Here is a 7,382-nt window from a genome sequence, read left to right on the forward strand (position 1 = left end):
AACTACAACCCTTTAAATTAAACCACAATTACTTATTGAAATCACTTTTAAACAACATTTAAACTATCAATTAACAATACCCATAAGCTAAACAACCCATAATCACACCCCAAGAATTGCGGTTTTAGCTAGACATCATAAAAAGATAGAAATCGTTACCAAATTGTGTTTCCATCAACTGGGTAAGACTAATTTTGTCTTTACAAAGGTCCAAGTTGAAGAATCTCAAAGACCCACTTCCAATTTCTCTTAAATGGCAAACTTCAATTCTTCAAAGCTAAGGAAAATATTGTCTCAATACTCTCAGTTCAAACTAAAAAATTACTCTAATGAATATTCAGAATAAAATTTGATACTAAACATAATGTTTGAAAATGTATTTATAGTTGCCAAAAATATGCTGTGAAGGGCCATTCGGCGCAGTAAGTCGGAATCACTGATCAACTCGACGATCCGCCCTTTGGTCAGCTCCATCGCTTTTTTGCTTTGGCCTTCAGCATTTTCAAGTTCTGTAACTTTGGGTGAGCTAACACTGCATCCGAAATTGTTCGGCGACTCGTCGACTGCTTCTTTCTCTTGCTGACTTGGTTTTCTCCTTCAGGGCTTGGAACACTGGAACTTTAGGCGAGATAATAGTCATTCGGAAACTCGCCTAATGGATTAGGCGATCAACATGCCTTCTTTTTTTCGTTCTTTCAGCTGCCTTGTTCCTTTTTGCTCGTTAGTGTCCATGCTTTGTTCCTCAATCCAAATACCTGGAAATCAAGGATTTTTCATCAGTTATTGGCACAAAATAAGCATTTGAGGACACTAAATCTATCCAAATAAAGCCATAAATGAGTCCAAAACGTGGACTCATCAACACCCCCCAACTTAAACTTTTGCTTGTCCTCAAGTAAAACTCAAGTTTAGCAGTTCAAAAATGATGTCTCAAATAGTGCTACAGAAGACTCAATCATGAATGCCCACAAAAAGACTCAACTTACTCAAGCAAGGATCAATTGTGCACTCAAAGATTCAAGTTGTGACTCACCAATTTCAAAGAGTCTCAAGTTCACCATACTTGCTTCAAATGCAAGTTCAAGCTCAATAAAGGTACTCAAATTCCCTCACACAAAGAATGATTCTATATTCACACACAATGGTTCAACAATTAATAGCTCCGGAATCACAATCAACACTTACACGCACAAAGATGAACACAGTGCAAGATTTCACCCATAGGTTTGCTCGTATTTTTCAATCAACACTTGTTTCAGCTCACTCAAGATCGAAAGGGTCTTTTCAAGGCTTGTAACAGGGCTGAGTATAAAGGTATGGTCATTTATGCTCAGTGGCTGCTATCCTCATGAAATGTGGTGTGATAACACTTTTCTTCCTTTTCTTCATCATTCTCATTCATGCTCAAAAGTCACTCCATTATTTACTTTCCATGGACTGTTGGACACCCTATTTCTTTTTGCATTTTCACAACTTTATTCCACAGCTTTTTCATTCTTTTTCTTTTTCATTCTTCTCTTCTTTTTTTTTTTTTATGTGTGGAGGGGTTCCATCTTTTTCAAAGCCATGGGTCAAATGGGACGTCTTTGCATTTCTTGATTTATCTTCTCTTTTCACCACACCCCCAACTTAGGCTTTTGGCCTAAGTTGGCTGTTCACGCAAATAACATATAATAGGATTATGGGTAATGGATAACGGAAGGTCACAATTTCATCAAGTTTCTTCCAAGGAAAGGGTAAGACTCAAAGGGTGTTCAAGCAAGGTTCACACACTCACAAGGTTGGCCACAAAAGAGGTATAATGTCAAATTGTTTCACACTTTTCAAAGTTGCCTAAGATCATCTCAAGAGCTTGCATAACTTAGTCAACCGGACCAACGGGGAAAATTCTAGGTTTCATCACACATGGTTCACGGTAAGCTCATCACACAAAAGGCATTGACACCAATGTCAAACAAGACTCCACACTCTCGCTAGTGTGCAATGTTCATCACAAGAGACTCAATTTGATAATTGGCTAGTCACAACGAGATGCAAAAAGTTCACATATTGCCTATGCAACTTCATTTGGCCTCATCATAGCAGTACATTTATTTTTGTTCATATGAGCACTATTTAAGTCATCGATATTGATCAAAACCGATACTCAAATTTACAAGAGAACAGCCACATTCAAACACAAACAAAAGGTGGCACACATTTTTTTCTCTGAAGGGTCCAAAACTCATTTACAATTAAAACAAAGAGCCACAAGCTCAATCATCCGCAAAAACAGTGCTAAACACAATTTATAGCACAAAACCCAAATATATAGATAGAACAATAGTCACAAAAGGTGGGCCTCACCCAACCACAAAATAAAATCTATTTGTCCTCAAATGAAAGCAATAAAGTATCCAAAAGTCAATAAAAATAGGACAGAGAGGGAGGTAAAGAGGAATCCTGTCTAAATAGTCGCTCCATCTGTCAGGGCATCAGTGCCTGGTGTAGTACTCTGAACTTGGGCATCAATGCCCGGAGTAACATCAATAGTAGCAGGTCTACTAGGGTCAGTCAAAGGCGTATATGCCAAAGAATTCTGCACATTTGCATCGATCATGGTCTTCTCATCTCTGTAAGGCCCTCGTAAGAAACCTCCTCAGTAACCCCAAGTATCTCCTCATCTGTCTCTGCCTCAAACTCAGGATCAACTACCTCATCAACTCTAGCATCATCTCTGGTGGTAGCCGGAGGCATATCTGGCTCAACTGGCACATCTGGGATCTCCACCGTCCCGAAAATCATGGACATGTCGATGGACTTCAGCTGGTCCATATCTCTCCTCAGCGCAGAAATAATGGCTTTTAGAGCTGTCACCTACTCGTTGGCCCCTTGGCCACGCTCACTGTAACAACCTGGAAAACTAGTAAGACCAAGCTAGAGCCTAACGGAAACTAGTAGGTGAAACTAGAGCCTAACGGGTTTGTTTTTGAGTGTGGTGGGAGGTTTGGAAGTGTAAAATGGTTCCCCAAGCCTAGGTTGAGGAGTTTAGTGGTTAAACATCAAGGTACGACCCCCCAAAGACCAACCAAGGGTCCTTGGGGAGGACCCTAAAGTCTAACCCCCAAGGCTGCCTAGAGACAAAAAATCTGCCAAGTTGGTGTGACCTACGGAGGGCATCTACGGCCAATAGATGGACCCACGCCCCGTAGGTGGGGGTCGTGGGTCGTGCCCCAAGTTAACAAGTTGCATCCACCACCTACGGACCTACAGGACGGGGCGTCAATGCACCCACGGTCCGTAGGTCCATGGGGAGTTGATTGCACCTGCTTGTTGTCCAAAATCTCGGCCAAGGTAGGTGGGTTCCAAATAAATCATTTTTAATTAGTTTTCATTAAGGGTCATTTCATATGGACTTATTACACCTATATAAACTATTTTATGTCATTAAACCCCTAATTAATTCATTATAACCCAAGAACCCAAATCAAATCCCAACTACTCTTCCCTCCCAAAATCTTCTCTCTAGAACTCCATTGAAGAACAAGAAGAAGGCCAAGTCTAGGGGGTCAAAGGAACAATCTTGCTTCTTCAAATTTCGTGAGGAAATCTACATGAGGTGTGGTGGTTTTCATCCTTGGGTAGCTATCAACCAAGGAGCCTCTTCAAAAGCTTTTATCTCAATTCTAGAAAACCCAATTAGCTAGGGTTTCAACTCAACCCCATGGATTCCTTTAAAAGTTGCTCTTAAAGGTTGAATTATGTTTGTTTATGAATGATTTACTGATTTTGCATTATTTTTACTTGAATTCTTCAAGAATCCATGAGTTCCCCTATCCTAGCTATGATCCTTCTTTACATTAAAAATGTTGTTGCAAGTTGGTTCAATTGATTGGAGGTGAGTTGATTATGATGTAATTACATGATTTTAGTATGATTCTACATGTATTCTTGATTAACCTAAGATTCTAGGGTGAAATTGATATAGCCTAGGGTTATGTCATGAAAGAGGCAAATTGAGGGTTTAGATTGTGACCTTCTAAAATTGATGAACTTCTTGATGAATTGCCTTAGATTAGATCACCTAAACATGAATTGCTTATAAGTGAATCTTGTAGACATGAATGAACTTGATTAGGGTTATTTGATGGATCATGGTTCAGTAGTATTGAGATTGACTCTATATGATACTAAATGACTACAATTGATTAATAATGAAGCATGTAGTTAGCTTACTTTGAGAATTAGGTTTACATAATGACCATGTGAGGTAATGCTTGAGATTAAAGCTTGAAATATGAAAATGACTTCTAGGGCCCTAAGGGTAATAGCTAGTATGAATGAGCTATAAATGTTGAGGCTTTAAGAATGAAGCTATTATGCATGTTGAATTGTATAAGGTACTATTTTGGAAGGACTTTACCCACATGACCTATAATATGAGTATATGAGCTTATACATGCAATGAATGAACTATTTGAGTTATGATTATATACATGTCTATTATGATGAATTTTAGATGTGTTGATTTACATGATCTATGATCCTTGAATTCAATATATGTGAAATATGCATGATTGTGATATTATGTACATGTTTATGAACACTTTGAGAGGGAAGTGTCTATGATGATAATGTTGTTGTTGTGTCATTGCAAGGACAATTACACACACACACATACTCTATGAATAAACATGATTATGATGTATCTATGGTGTCAATTGAAAGTATAGTTCTCATATGCACATTTACACATTATTATGCATGAAATGTACATGACCATGATGATCCTATTGTGTTGATTGAAAGTCCATTTTCATGAAAACACATAATCTTGTTGTGAAAGGTTTACTCACATACTAATGATGATTCCAAGGTTGAAAGTTCATTCTCACCTACTTGAATTTATGAACTATTATATGAGTTGGGTTGAACGAAGGGTGAAATACTCCTTCAAACATGTAAACCCAATCCAAAGACTAGAAGAAGTAATTTTGGGAAATAATGCTTAGCACCGAGTGGATATGGAAAGTGGGGTAGAGGCCCTTCCGTCAATAAAAGAGGTCGAGTCTTCTAAATTATTCTCATGAGATGGAAGCTCCTCCGCCAATACAATAGGTCGGGTTTCTAGAAGCAATTTTCATATCCCATAACTATGTGCCCACATAGGTCTTTAGCTAGTGGATCCACTTAAAAGATAATACATATAGTTATACCTTAGGCAAGTAGGACACCTTCTTTCGGTGTGGGGTTACATGACACTGGATTCCATGTAGCTCACATGGTCTATGTCGGTTAAGGCAATATTCCCTCCATGAACAAGAAAGTGAGTTATGTGCTATGGTTCCTTAAAAGGGATACTTAGTATGAGTGGTAGTATGGGATACCATTCATACATGGAACAAGTAAACTTTGAGAGTAGCCATGGTGTGTTTATCTTATTTTTATAAACTATGAACATGAAACATGAACTATGACTAATGACTCCGTAAGAAGACCTACTTAGTGTGAGTGAGGGTATGTGACTTCACGCATACATGGCACAAGTATACTTTGAGAATATCTATGGTGTGGTTCCATTACATTTTGATGATTTATGTATTAATGCATGCTCCATTTGGATTGTTGTTATGATTGACTTTCCTTGACATGAGCTAATGAATATGCATGTTTCCTTGTCTATGAGTATTAACTATGTCTGAGACTAATGTATGATAAGTATGAGCATGGTGACCTAAAGGTAGTAAGTGTAGATAGGGTTATGGGATCTTATCTATGCATGACACAAGTATAACCTAGGGTCACTTATGTGATGGTTCTATTATGATGAGGTGGTCTTGGTATTTGACTATGTATGTACACTATGCCTTATGAATGTTGATGGTTGTATTATGCCTATGATTGGAGACTATGTTTATGACTATGTTGTTGTACCTATGCTATGATGAACTATTTATGAGTTGTCATGATCTCCAACTATTTTCCAAGGAAGATGTTCAAATTGGCATATGCATGGTTTCCAACAAAAATGTCCTTTTAGCATGTTTTAAATGATTTTATGCATGGCTACCATACTTAGTACATTTTGTGCTAACCTATATTTCTACATTTTCTATATGTGTAGGGTTTGTCTCTTGAAGGTGGTCTTCTATTGATTCAAGCTTGGGATATGTAATCCCACTTGCTAGTTGGTGAGTCCTCAAAGATTCGAGGGCGATTATCTTTACTTAGTAGTTTCCTTTAGTATGTCATTTAAGAACTATTGTAAGGGTTGTGTCCCTAAGTTTTAGACTTCGATTGTATCTAGATGGCTAAATGAGACAAAGGTCTAGTCTTCAATTCTCTTTTATGAATGACTTCGATTGTAAAGAAAAAATTGTAATTTTGCATTATTCTATGAATTTTATGTTTATGATATGTTAAGGCCTTGTATGTGACCACTTCGGGGTCAAGTACGTCGTGTTATGTCTAGGGGGTACCCTTGGGTCGTGACACCCACACACTGCTAACCTAGCCGCAAGGGTATCAATGGTAGCACTCAAGGGTGTCACAACATCAATGAGGGCTATCTGAATCATGCCCGGAATGAAGGCCTCAAGTCTGGCAGCACGACGATCGGTAGAATGGGCTAGTTGCCCCATCTGGAGTAATTCAGCCTGAGTGAGAGAGGGCCGGGAAACAGCAGCAGCAACAGATTTGGGAGGCAATGTAGCAGCAGAGGAACTAGGGGTATCAGAAGGAACAACACTGGATGTACCTGAAGGCCCAGGGGCCAGAGTAGGCAAAGGTGCCACTGCAGGTAATGTGTCTGTGTCCACAACCAGGGAAGAGTCCACCGGGCTACCTTCTTCTTCTCCGCCTCATCTTTTAAATACTCCGCCTCGATTCTCCAGATATCAGTAGAAGATGTGGGAATCACTTCCACATCTTTGTTCTCATCTATAGGTATCCGAGCTCGTCTGCACAGCTTGGTAATTAATACCGGGAATGGAAGAGAAGTCTGTCTCTGCTTGGCCCTCATCAGCATCTCCTGGGCAATGAGCATTCCCAAATTCAACCTTGTCCCCGCAATGATGCAGCCTAGGCAGGCCGCTTTGGCGTGGAGGAAAATAGACTTATTTTGGGAGGGCATGATCGTACTGCTGATGAAGTAAAACCAATATCTCGCTACCATATTGAGGTCCTTCTTTTCGATAGCTGCTCCAACCGCTAGACGCCTGGGAGAACCATTTGATATCAATGGCACCAACCACTTCTTCATGTTTTCCAGCGTCTTTGTCCTGATCTTGTGCTGACAGTCATCTTCAATCCTCGTTGTACACTTTAGGACTGTATTAATGGCAGCATAATCGCACTGAACCCTTTTACCTCTGACGACCACATAGTCAACCGGCTTAAATTTG

This window comes from Solanum verrucosum, unplaced genomic scaffold, assembly GCF_900185275.1.
Source record: "Solanum verrucosum unplaced genomic scaffold, falcon-dt-bn FXZP01000062.1, whole genome shotgun sequence".
Classification (NCBI taxonomy): domain Eukaryota; kingdom Viridiplantae; phylum Streptophyta; class Magnoliopsida; order Solanales; family Solanaceae; genus Solanum; species Solanum verrucosum.